The following is a 13,743-nucleotide window of genomic DNA, read 5'->3' as shown; positions in this document are numbered from 1 at the left end:
AAGACAGGATCAAAAAGGCAGTAGCAGGATATGAGAAGGAAAGCAGTGTTTTTAAACGCTAAAGTGTAAGTAAAAATCAAGCCACAGAAGGAAGTTACAAGATTGCACAGTGCATTGCAAAAAACAGAAAGCTGTTTACAGATGGGGAATATATAAAAGAAGTTTTTCTCAGCAGTTCAGAGGTTTTGTTCAATGACTTGCCAAATATCTAAAATCTTTATCTAGAATAAAAGAACTGCCTGTCTCTGCCAGAACAGTTGAGAGACACGTAAGTGAAATTGCAGAAAACATTAACAAAAAGTAGCCGACTGCATTAAAAGACACAGCAGTGCAACTGATGAGAGCATGGATATAAACAACATTCCACGTTTGGCAGTTGTTGCAAGATATTGTGCTTCCGATGAAATCCAAGAGGAACTTTGTTGCCTAAAACCCCTGCATGGCACAACAAAGGGGGAAGATATAGTGGAAAGTTTTGTAAACCATTTTGAAGAACGAGGAGTTGGCATCAGAAAATTATTTTGTGTGACAACAGATGGTGCTCCTGCCATGGTCGGAAAACAGAAGGGATTTGTAAAATTACTTGAGATCAGATTGGCACCCAACAGTCAAATTTCACTGTTTCATCCATCAAGAAAACCTGTGTGCTAAAATTTCTAATTCAGAGCTTAATAATGTGATGAATACAGTGGTGCGAATTGTGAATTTCCTTGTTGTTCGATCTGCTTTGACTCACAGACAGTTTCAAGCACTGCTAGAAGAGATGGACAGTGCTTATAACAACATTCCACTTCACAGCAACATTCGGTGGCTAAGTTGTGGCAAGGTTTTGGTGCGCTTTGTAAACTGTTTTGATGCAATCAAGGGCTTTTTGTCGGAAAAAGGACAAAACTACCCCGAACTGGATGATGCCAAATGACTGTGTAAGCTCATGTTTCTAACTGACATCACCACTCACCTAAACAAACTCAACCTCTGTCTCCAGGGTGCAGGGCAAATGGTTCTGGATCTTTATGAAGCCTGGAAGGCATTTGTTGTAAAACTAGCAGTTTTTTCTCAGGATATTCGAACTTCGACTTTCTGCTACCTCCAACACATAAAAGAGCTATCAACACGTTGCACTGTTAGTGTCGATGAGATTGGAATGTACATGCAAGAACTGGAATCAGAATTTTCTGACAGATTTCAAGATTTCCAGCGATTTGGCCCAATGCTTTCTTTTCTAATTAAACCTGAAAAGTTCAACTAAAGTGACTTGGATTTGTCTGTATTTCAGTGGATGGGTGTTGAAGATTTCAAAATGCAACTCATTCAGTTAAAAATCTCAGAATTGTGGGCATCAAAATTTGGAGATTTGCGGAATGCACTTGAAGCTACCGAGAGAGATCATGGGGCCTCTGTTCTGACCTGCTGGATGTCCCTGCCCGTGAAATTTAACTGTTTGAAGAAAATTGCATTTGCAATGCTTTCAGCATTTGGATCCACATACCTGTGTGAACAGGTATTTTCACACATGTCCTCTGTCCTTCTCGGAGCCGGTTAACAACTGATCACTCAGAAGCCTGTGTGCAGCTTAAAGTATCCAAATACTTGCCAGACATTGGAAAACTCAGCAAGGAAAAGCAAGGGCAAAGATCACACTAAACTGATAAGATCTGCATTTTAATTTAATTTTAAATGAAGCTTCTTAAACATTTTAAAAACCTTATTTACTTTACATACAACAATCATTTAGTTATATATTATAGACTTACAGAAAGAGACCTTCTAAAAATGTTAAAATATATTACTGGCACGCGAAACCTTAAATTACAGTGAATAAATGAAGACTTGGCACACCACTTCTGAATCTAGTCCATCCCCTGCACTGGGGCAGGACTAAATATTAAGCTTACCCCTGAGAGGTGTTTGTCTAACCTGTTCTTAAAAACCTCCAGTGACAGAGATTCCACAACTTGCCTCTAGGTAATTTGTTCCAGTTAGGAAGTTTTTCCTAATGTCTAACGTAAATCTCCCTTGCTGCAATTTAAGCCCATACATTCTTGTCTTGTTCTCAGTGCTTAAGAAGAACAATTTATCACACTCCTCTTTATAGCAACCTTTTACATGCAGGAAGGCTGTTATGTCAAGAGTCAGCCTTCCCTGCCAAATCAGGAGACTGGCTTAAAATCATGAGGGTTTTTTTTTTTTTATAAAGGGTGTCATAACTATAAAGGGAAGGGGAACAGCTCTCCTGTGTACCGTACTATAAAATCCCTCCTGGCCAGAGACTCCAAAATCTTTTTACCTGTAAAAGGTTAAGAAGCTCGGGTAACCTGGCTGACACCTGACCCAAAGGACCAATAAGGGGACAAGATACTTTCAAATCTTGGGGGGGGGGAAGGCTTTTGTTTGTGCTCTTTGTTTAAGGGGTTGTTCGCTCTTGGGACTGAGAGGGACCAGACATCAATCCAGGTTCTCCCCATCTTTCTAAACAAGTCTCTCATATTTCAAACTTGTAAGTAAAAAGCCAGGCAAGGTGTCTTAGTATTACTTTGTTTTCTCAACTTGTAAATGTACCTTTTACTAGAGTGTTTATCTTTGTTTGATGTACTTTGAACCTGAGACTAGAGGGGGGTCCTCTGAGCTCTTTAAGTTTGATTACCCTGTAAGGTTATTTTCCATACTGATTTTACAGAGATGATTTTTACCTTTTTCTTTAATTAAAAGCCTTCTTTTTTAAGAACCTGATTGATTTTTCCTTGTTTTTAGATCCAAGGGAGTTGGATCTGTATTCACCAGGAGTTGGTGAAAGGAAGGAGGGGGGAAGGGTCAATTTCTCCTTGTTTTAAGATCCAAGGGGTTTGGATCTGTATTCACCAGGAGTTGGTGAAAGGAAGGAGGGGGGAAGGGTCATTTTCTCCTTGTTTTAAGATCCAAGGGGTTTGGATCTGTATTCACCAGGGAATTGGTGGAAGGTTTCTCAAAGCTTCCCAGGGGAGGGAATTAGCTTGTGGGAATGGTGGCAGCGGACCAGATCTAAGCTGGTAGTTAAGCTTAGAAGTCTTCATGCAGGCCCCCACACTTGTACCCTAAAGTTCAAAGTGGGGATACAGCCTTGAAATGGTGGCAGAGCGGTGGAGATCGTTTTAAACCCAAAAGCCAGTAAGATTATTTTTTCCCTTCTAGCTGCTTGGAAAGCAGAGCTGAAGGTAGATGCATATCTTATCTCTCCTTGCCTGAAGGCAGAGGTGTTAAGTTTTTTTTAACAAGAGCCTTTGTTAAGAGAAGGGTTCAATTAATGAGCAAACGACTGGTAAAAGGAATTTACAAGCTGAATTGTTTTTTTTTCTTTTTACATCCTCGGGAGTAGCTAGTTAGAAAGTCTCTGTTAACTCAGCAGCACTCAGCAGCAGCCTGAGCTAAGTGCATCCCAGTTTCAGTCAACTGCAGAGGGGTGTGACCCAGCACAAGAAAACAGGAAAATGACTACCAAAGAAGTAGCTAACAAAATAGAACTGGCCAAACTAGAAGCAGAAGAAAATGAAAGAAAACATCAGAGACTGCTTCAATTAAAAAAACTCGAGACAGAGCAGAAAGAAAGAGAAGAGAAAGCCAAAGAGGAGGCCCACAAGAGAGAGATGGAGCTGGAAAAAGCCAAAGAGGAGGCGAGAGAAAAAGAGATGGAGGAGAGAGAAAAAGAAAGGAAGCATGAACTGGAAGTAGCAAGGGCTAGGCAGGATGCACCAGCCCATCCTAGCAACTCCTCTCCAGGTACCACTTCCCATCCCAGAAAATTCCCCACCTACAAGGCAGGCGATGATACTGAGGCCTTCTTAGAAAATTTTGAAAGGGCCTGCCTTGGATACAGCATCACTCCAAACCAGTACATGGTAGAGCTGAGGCCGCAGCTCAGTGGACCCTTAGCAGAGGTGGCGGCTGAAATGCCTAAGGAACACATGAACAGTTATGAACTTTTTAAAAACAAGGCCAGACTCAGAATGGGGCTAACACCCGAGCATGCCCGTCGGCGGTTCAGAGCCCTAAGGTGGAAACCAGATGTGTCATTTACCCGGCATGCCTACCACATTGACAAAAATTGTGATGCCTGGGTATCAGGAGCAAATGTTAAATCTCTGGAAGATTTGCTTTCCCTAGTAAAAATGGAGCAGTTTTTAGAGGGTGTTCCTGAGGAAATAGAAAGGTACATCCTAGATAGGAAGCCCAAAACTATAACCGAGGCGGGGGAGATTGGAGCCAAATGGGTGGAGGTGGCAGAAAAGAAAAAAACTAGTAGCAGTTGGAGCGAATATCAGAAAGGGCAAGCCGAAACAAAACCTTACCACCGGGGACAACCCAAGGCCCCACCCACATCCCAAGGGAAACCCCAGACGCCTTCTCACCCCACCACACCAGTCTCCATCAACCAACATCGCCCCGGTGATACCTTAGCAGGGCGATGTTTTAAATGTAATGAACTGGGGCATATAAAGGCTCACTGCCCCAAGAACCCCAACCGATTACAGTTCATTACACCCCAATCACACCAAAGATCCCCAGACCCAGATGCCTCTCTCATACCCTCGGAGCGAAGGGAAACCTTGAGAGTGGGCGGAAAGAAGGTTATCGCTTGGAGGGACACTGGGGCACAAGTGTCAACTATCCACCAATCCCTAGTGAACCCCAAACTCATCAACCCGGAAGCTCCAGTGACCATTCAACCCTTCGTGTCACAGTCTGTAACCTTGCCTACAGCCAAGTTGCATGTCCAGTACAAGGGCTGGTCAGGAATGTGGACTTTTGCAGTCTATGACAATTATCCCATCCCCATGCTGCTGGGGGAAGACTTGGCCAACCATGTGAAGCTAGCCAAGAGGGTGGGAATAGTCACCCGCAGCCAGGCTAAGCAAGCTTTCACCCCCATCCCTGTTCCTGAGCCGTCCACCAGGGCCCCGTCTGTGTTACCAGAGACCCAAACAAAGGTGGTGGAACCGGATCCCCTGCCAACGACTGCAACAGCCGTAGTGGATCCAATCCCAGAGACCCAGCCAAAGCCAGTCCCAGAACCGGAACTGGCAACGCAGCCAGCACCAGAACCATTGCCAGCACTGAGTCCAGCGCTTGCAAACCCGTCTACAACTCCAATGCCAGAGGGCACCAGCGAGCCTGAACTGGCGGAAGCAGCAGATAACCCTACCCAAGAGGCTCAGCCAGAGCCTGAAATACCACATAGTGCACCAGCGGACAGCGGTTCACAGTCAATGGAAACAGCCCCAGCACCTGCATCGCTTCCAGAGGGGCCAACCCCCAGTCCACAGTCCAAGGAGGAACTGATGTCTCCAGCATCAAGGGAACAGTTCCAGGCCGAGCAGGAAGCAGATGACAGCCTTCAGAAAGCTTGGGCGGCGGCACGGAGCACCCCACCGCCTCTCAGCTCTTCTAACCGATCCCGGTTTGTTGTAGAACAAGGACTTTTATACAAGGAGACTCTTTCTGGTGGGCACCAGGAAGACTGGCATCCTCAAAGACAGTTGGTAGTTCCCACTAAGTATCGGGTAAAGCTCTTGAGCTTAGCCCATGATCATCCCAGTGGCCATTCTGGGGTGAACAGAACCAAAGACCGGTTGGGGAAGTCCTTCCACTGGGAGGGAATGGGCAAGGACGTTGCTAATTATGTCTGGTCTTGTGAGGTGTGCCAACGAGTGGGAAAGCCCCAAGACCAGGTTAAAGCCCCTCTCCAGCCACTCCCCATAATTGAGGTCCCATTTCAGCGAGTAGCTGTGGATATTCTGGGTCCTTTCCCAAAGAAGACACCCAGAGGAAAGCAGTACGTACTGACTTTCATGGATTTTGCTACCCGATGGCTGGAAGCAGTACCCTTAAGCAACACCAGGGCTAAAAGTGTGTGCCAGGCATTAGCAGACATTTTTGCCAGGGTAGGTTGGCCCTCCGACATCCTTACAGATTCGGGAGCTAATTTCCTGTCAGAGACCATGAAAAACCTGTGGGAAACTCATGGGGTGAATCACTTTGTTGCCCCCCCTTATCACCATCAAACAAATGGCCTGGTGGAGAGGTTTAATGGAACTTTGAGGGCCATGATACGTAAATTCGTAAATGAACACTCCAATGATTGGGACCTAGTGTTGCAGCAGTTGCTTTTTGCCTACAGGGCTGTACCACATCCCAGTTTAGGGTTTTCACCATTTGAACTTGTGTATGGCCACGAGGTTAAGGGGCCATTACAGTTGGTGAAGCAGCAATGGGAGGGGTTTACGCCTTCTCCAGAAACTAACATTCTAGACTTTGTAAGCAACCTACAAAGCACCCTCCGACACTCTTTAGCCCTTGCTAAAGAAAACCTAAAGGATGCTCAGGAAGAGCAAAAGGCCTGGTATGATAAACATTCCAGAGAACGGTCCTTCAAAGTAGGAGACCAAGTCATGGTCTTAAAGGCGCTCCAGGCCCATAAAATGGAAGCGTCGTGGGAAGGACCATTCACGGTCCAGGAGCGCCTAGGAGCTGTTAACTATCTCATAGCCTCCCCCACCTCCAACATAAAGCCTAAGGTATACCATGTTAATTCTCTTAAGCCCTTTTATTCCAGAGAATTAAACGTTTGCCAGTTTACAGCCCAGGAAACAGATGACGCGGAGTGGCCTGAAGGGGTCTACTATGAAGGAAAAAGGAATGGTGGCGTGGAAGAGGTGAACCTCTCCACGACCCTTGGACGTCTGCAGCGACAGCAGATCAAGGAGCTGTGCACAAGCTTTGCACCAATTTTCTCAGCCACTCCAGGACGGACCGAACGGGCATACCACTCCATTGACACAGGTAATGCTCACCCAATTAGAATCCCACCCTACCGGGAGTCACCTCATGCCCAAACTGCTATACAAAGGGAGATCCAGGACGTGCTACAGATGGGTATAATCCGCCCCTCTAATAGTGCATGGGCATCTCCAGTGGTTCTAGTTCCCAAACCAGATGGGGAAATACGCTTTTGCGTGGACTACCGTAAGCTAAATGCTGTAACTCGTCCTGACAACTATCCAATGCCACGCACAGATGAGCTATTGGAAAAATTGGGACATGCCCAATTCATCTCTACTTTAGACTTAACAAAAGGGTACTGGCAAGTACCACTAGATGAACCTGCTAAGGAAAGGTCAGCCTTCGTCACCCAGGCGGGGGTGTATGAATTCAATGTACTCCCTTTCGGGTTGCGAAATGCACCCGCCACCTTCCAAAGACTTGTAGATGGTCTCCTAGCGGGACTGGGAGAATCTGCAGTTGCCTACCTCGATGATGTGGCCATTTTTTCTGATTCATGGACAGAACACCTGGAGCACCTGGAAAAAGTCTTCGAGCGCATCCGGCAGGCAGGACTAACTGTTAAGGCTAAAAAGTGTCAAATAGGCCAAAACAGAGTGACTTACCTGGGGCACCAGGTGGGTCAAGGAACTATAAATTCCCTACAGGCCAAAGTGGATGCTATCCAAAAGTGGCCGGTTCCAAAGTCAAAGAAACAGGTCCAATCCTTCTTAGGCTTGGCCGGATATTATAGGCGATTTGTACCACACTATAGCCAAATCACCGCCCCGCTGACAGACCTAACCAGAAAGAAACAGCCAAATGCAGTTCAGTGGACTAATGAGTGTCAAAAGGCCTTTAACCAGCTTAAGGCGACACTCATGTCTGACCCTGTGCTAAGGGCCCCAGACTTTGACCAACCGTTCCTAATAACCACAGATGCGTCCGAGCGAGGCGTGGGAGCAGTTTTAATGCAGGAAGGACCGGATCAAGAATTCCATCCTGTCGTGTTTCTCAGCAAGAAACTGTCTGAGAGGGAAAGCCACTGGTCAATCAGCGAAAAGGAATGCTACGCCATTGTGTACGCGCTGGAAAAGCTACGCCCATATGTTTGGGGACGGCGTTTCCAACTACAAACGGACCATGCTGCGCTACAGTGGCTTCATACCGCCAAGGGAAATAACAAAAAACTTCTTCGGTGGAGTTTAGCTCTCCAAGATTTTGATTTTGAAATACAACACATTTCGGGAGCTTCTAACAAAGTGGCTGATGCACTCTCCCGGGAAAGTTTCCCAGAGTTAACTGGTTAACAATTGTTCTTGGAATGAAACATATTGTTAGTTTTTATATAATCAGTAGTATGTCTAAAGGTACATGTGTCTTATTAACTCTGTTTTCTCCTAGAACTCCAGGAAGAAATCACAGCCAGTGTGGAACCGAACGTCCAACACTATCTGTGATTTGGGGGGCGTGTCATAACTATAAAGGGAAGGGGAACAGCTCTCCTGTGTACCGTACTATAAAATCCCTCCTGGCCAGAGACTCCAAAATCCTTTTACCTGTAAAGGGTTAAGAAGCTCGGGTAACGTGGCTGACACCTGACCCAAAGGACCAATAAGGGGACAAGATACTTTCAAATCTTGCGGGGGGGGAAGGCTTTTGTTTGTGCTCTTTGTTTAAGGGGTTGTTCGCTCTTGGGACTGAGAGGGACCAGACATCAATCCAGGTTCTCCCCATCTTTCTAAACAAGTCTCTCATATTTCAAACTTGTAAGTAAAAAGCCAGGCAAGGCATCTTAGTATTACTTTATTTTCTCAACTTGTAAATGTACCTTTTACTAGAGTGTTTATCTTTGTTTGCTGTACTTTGAACCTGAGACTAGAGGGGGGTCCTCTGAGCTCTTTAAGTTTGATTACCCTGTAAGGTTATTTTCCATACTGATTTTACAGAGATGATTTTTACCTTTTTCTTTAATTAAAAGCCTTCTTTTTTAAGAACCTGATTGATTTTTCCTTGTTTTTAGATCCAAGGGAGTTGGATCTGTATTCACCAGGAGTTGGTGAAAGGAAGGAGGGGGGAAGGGTCAATTTCTCCTTGTTTTAAGATCCAAGGGGTTTGGATCTGTATTCACCAGGGAATTGGTGAAGAGTCTCTCAAGGCTACCCAGGGAAGGGAATTAGCACATTGGGAGTGGTCTAAGCTGGTAGTTAAGCTTAGAAGTCTTCATGCAGGCCCCCACACTTGTACCCTAAAGTTCAAAGTGGGGATACAGCCTTGACAAAGGGAATGGTGGGGGTCTCTTGTTTGCCCATTTGGAGCCCATGAGCTGCACTCAGGTCACATTTTCAAGCTCAGCTCTGTAACTGTAAGGGCAGCAACTGATTCTGTAAGTAAAGTAGTGGAGCTGTTTGGCTACCCACACACTCCCAGGAACACACCCACCAGAGTTGGCCGCGCAAGGGCTGGGTTGGCTCCCACATGGGGTAGTTTCCGACCCTGTAGCTGCCCCATTTGCCCCGGGGGCCCTGGTGGGTGCAGTGACACCAGGGCACACCCTGAACACAGCCAGGCCCCACGGGCTATACTGAGGGCTGACCACAGAATCCTGCCGCTCTTCAGCCACCCTGGGGTGCTGCATGCCCCAGCTGCCCTGCTATGCTAGGGGCTTGCACCAGTGCCCTTCCTAGGATTGCCAACTTTCTATTTGCAGAAAACTGAACACCCTTGCCTTTCCCCCTGCCCCACCCCTTCCCCGAGGCCCCACCCCCACTCATTCCATTCCTCCATCGCTTGCTCTCCCCCACCCTCGCTCACTCATTCATTTTCACCGGGTTGGGGTAAGGGGTTGGGGTACGAGAGGGGGTAAGGGCTCTGGAGTGGGGTTGGAGATGAGGGGAGTTGGGGTGCAGGAGGGGGTTCCAGGCTGGAGGTTGGGGCCAAGGGGTTTGGAGTGTGGGAGGGAGCTCCAGTCTGGGGCAGAGGGTTAGGGTGTGGGAGGGGGTCCGGGCTCCGGGCTGGGGGTGCAGGCTCCAGAAATGAGGGGTTCAGGGTGTGGAGGGGGCTCCGGGCTGGGGTATGGGAGGGGGTGAGGGCTCCAGCTGGGGCCACAGGCTCTGTGGTGAGGCCGGGGATGAGGGTTTGGGGTGCAGGAGGGGGCTCAGGGCTAGGGCAGGGGGTTGGGATGTGGGAGGGGTGCAGGGTGCAGGCTCCAGGAGGGAGTTTGGGTTTGGGAGGCGGCTCAGGGCTGGGGCAGGGGGTTGGGGCATGGGAGGCAGTGCGGCGTTCAGGTTCCAGCCAGCGCTGACCTCAGGCGGTTCCCAGGAAGCTGCCAGTATCTCCCTCCGGCTTCTAGCCGGAGGCATGGCCAGGTGGCTCTACACGCTGTCCCCAGCCACATGTGCCACCTCCGCAGCTCCCATTGGCCACAGTTCCCAGCCAATGGGAGCTGTGGAGTCAGCAGTCTGGGCAGGGGCAGTGTGCAGAGCCCTCGTAGCCACCCCCATGCCTAGGAGCTGGAGGGAGATGCTGGCAGCTTCCCAGGAGTCGCATGGAAGTAGGGCAGACAGGGAGCTTGCCATAGCCCCGCTGCAGGCAGCTGACCAGACTTTTAACGGCCCAGACTTTTAATGGAATCACCAGGGTCCCTTTTTGACTGTGTGTTTCGGTCGGAAACCGGATGCCTGGAAACCCTACCTAGGCCCGCTCTCAGCCTCGCCTCCTCCGCACAGCAGCTTGAACCACATGATTCACAAGGGCGCGAGCTGTGACGCGCACGGCCAAATGACCACCACGTCATTTCATTGACGCCAAATGAAAACCTTATAGAAAACTAAGGGAGCCAGATTTTAGTGGTTGGAAGCCAAAACTGAAGTTCAGCACAGTTTAAAATTGACCTGCAGAAGAAAAAAAGTGGGGCTGTAACTTTTTTTTGGGTTTTATATGTTGTTTGAATGAAGGTTTCCTCAAAAAAATTATGTTTTTCTGCTTTTTTGTTTTACGTTAAAAATTCAGGTCTTATCTACCCTGTTTTTCCTGGAAGTCTTTATGGATGATTAGAGAACTAGCAGGTTTATGACATCACAGATACTAGGATAATGAAACCTTATTAGCTGAAAGGACAAGTGGTTTTTATTGTTATTTGGGGGTGTTTTTGTTTGTTTGTTTGTTTTGTTGGTACAGAAGATAAGACCTCTTTGCTAAAGTCTTTGATAAAGAGTCAACCCTTCCTCCCTCCTTTCAATTTAAGTGCTGATGAAGATCCCAGTTCACATCTCTGGGTCTCCCAACAGTGATCCCCAGCATAAACAAGATGATGTTCCTAATATTTCTAAAGTAAAAAATAAGCAGAAACCCCCTTTTTAGACTATCCTCATACATCATAAAAGTAACTAACAAAAAAGGCACTCCCCCCCGCCCCCCCGCAATGGCCTTTAAGGACTCCCTGATCCCATTAATGCAGCCCCTTGAAGAAGTGGTAGGATTGGTTCAAATATAAGTACCCTCCTGAGGCTGAGGACTGAAATGTGTTCAGGGGAAGTTGTTAGTCTGGGACCCAAATGCTTCTGCATTTTTGGAATTTTTCTAACGGGCATGGTTTTGTTTGGTATCAGATGAGAGAATGCCAATTTGAAGAGTACACCGCTCCACACCCACCAGCAGGACCTTGCATTCAAAGTCATATCAGCTGGGGTGGGGTGGTGCACTATTCAAAATGGCACTTCCCATGCGGCGTGACCTTGTATGAACTATATGTCTGAGGTGATGCTGGCGGGGGCAGGGTCACACTAGCAGGGGCAGGCCTATGCCATTTCCAGAAGGACCGGAATGTCTGGTATTCCAGGAATGTGTGAGTGGCCACTCTTGCAGGTATACGCATGTACTCAGCATTATACCCATGTCCAGCACAGCACATGTGGATGCTCGGCATAGATATACGGAATATGCACACGCATGTTGTCAAGGCTCCTTCCCCACTCTGAACTTTAGGGTACAGATGTGGGGGCCTGCATGAAAACTTCTAAGCTTAACTACCAGCTTAGATCTGGTCCGCTGCCACCACTCCCAATGTGCTAATTCCCTTCCCTGGGTAGCCTTGAGAGACTCTTCACCAATTCCCTGGTGAATACAGATCCAAACCCCTTGGATCTTAAAACAAGGAGAAATTAACCATCCCCCCTCCTTTCTCCCACCAACTCCTGGTGGATCAAGATCCAAACCCCTTGGATCTTAAAACAAGGAGAAATTAACCATCCCCCCTCCTTTCTCCCACCAACTCCTGGTGGATCAAGATCCAACCCCCTTGGATCTAAAAACAAGGAAAATCAATCAGGTTCTTAAAAAGAAGGCTTTTAATTAAAGAAAAAGGTAAAAATCATCTCTGTAAAATCAGGATGGAAAATAACTTTACAGGGTAATCAAACTTAAAGAGCCCAGAGGAATCCCCTCTAGCCTTAGGTTCAAAGTTACAGCAAACAGAGGTAAACACCCTAGTAAAAGGTACATTTACAAGGTGAGAAAACAAAGATAAAAGTAACACGCCTTGTCTGGCTGTTTACTTACAAGTTTGAAATATGAGAGACTTGTTCAGAAAGACTTGGAGAGCATGGATTGATGTCTGGTCCCTCTCAGTCCCAAGAGCGAACAACCACCAAAACAAAGAGCACAAACAAAAGCCTTCCCCCCCCCCCCCCCCCAAGATTTGAAAGTATCTTGTCCCCTTATTGGTCCTTTGGGTCAGGTGTCAGCCAGGTTACCTGAGCTTCTTAACCCTTTACAGGTAAAAGGATTTTGGAGTCTCTGGCCAGGAGGGATTTTATAGTATTGTACACAGGAGGGCTGTTACCCTTCCCTTTATAGTTATGACACATGTACACAGTGTAATATAATGAGTATGCACGCCTGTGTATACATAGCCTTAGTCTTAGCCTTAGTAACAGCTGTTAGTACTAAGAAAAGTACTGCCACCTACTGATGATTTTCATTTTGCTTGTAAAACTGAAAATGCTTCCCTTCCCCCCCCCCCCCCCCCGGATTGGTAAAAATCAGTTGTAATACAAAAAGGCTATAAATATGCATTTAAATAGGATTTACATCCTATTACAAGGCACTAAGTAATATTTTCCCCAGACAAATGCACAGAATAGAAATCATTTCACATTAAGTGCTCCAAAAGACTAACAGAAAAAAATTCTTTCACACTAAGCACTTCAAAATGCTACATTTCTGCTCCCATTTCTTCCTATATTTCCTTCTGCTCCTCCCACTCTCCTCAAGATTTTCTCTTGACTGGTCTCTTTGTCTCCTTCAATCACTTTCTACTTTGTACCTTCTTTCTCATGCATGTCAATCCTATTTTTTGGGGGGTGAGGGAGGGGGGGGAGGGGGAAAGTCCCTGCTATTTTAGCACAATATTTAGTTTTTCCACTCTGTCCATCTGGAAAGCTCCAAGTTCATCTATTTTAATAGAAATTAAATTTGTGTCTCCATTCTTCTCCTAAATGGTCCTTATTTATAGCTCTCAAAGCATATTTTGCCTTATGCTTAAAACAGCCTCCCAATTCATATACAGTACAGGAAACCTCTTCCCTCATTTCCTAACACTGAAAACTCACTTGTTTATGAAAATATTCCACCTACAATGACCACTTATGCATTGTGAATTTAGATTTGAAGCAGGGATAGACTATTAATTTGTATACTTGCTGTAAATCTGCATAATGGAAATAATAATGGCGATGATATGCATAAGAAACAAAAGCAAAATTATCAAAAGAAATGCAGGGTTAGTTGATAGAGAGAGAATATTTAAAAACTTTTCACATGAAATCAGTGATTAAAAAAGTAGTGACAGTTCAAGTTGCACTGAAGAATATATCAAATATATAGGATTTTACTTAACTTTGCTGAGTGCTTTGTCAATGCTTACCAAATAATAATAAATGATAATCAGAT

Source organism: Emys orbicularis, chromosome 2 (assembly GCF_028017835.1).
Source record: "Emys orbicularis isolate rEmyOrb1 chromosome 2, rEmyOrb1.hap1, whole genome shotgun sequence".
Taxonomy (NCBI): Eukaryota; Metazoa; Chordata; order Testudines; family Emydidae; genus Emys; species Emys orbicularis.
The sequence above is the reverse complement of the archived record's forward strand: the minus strand, read 5'-3'. Positions refer to the sequence as shown.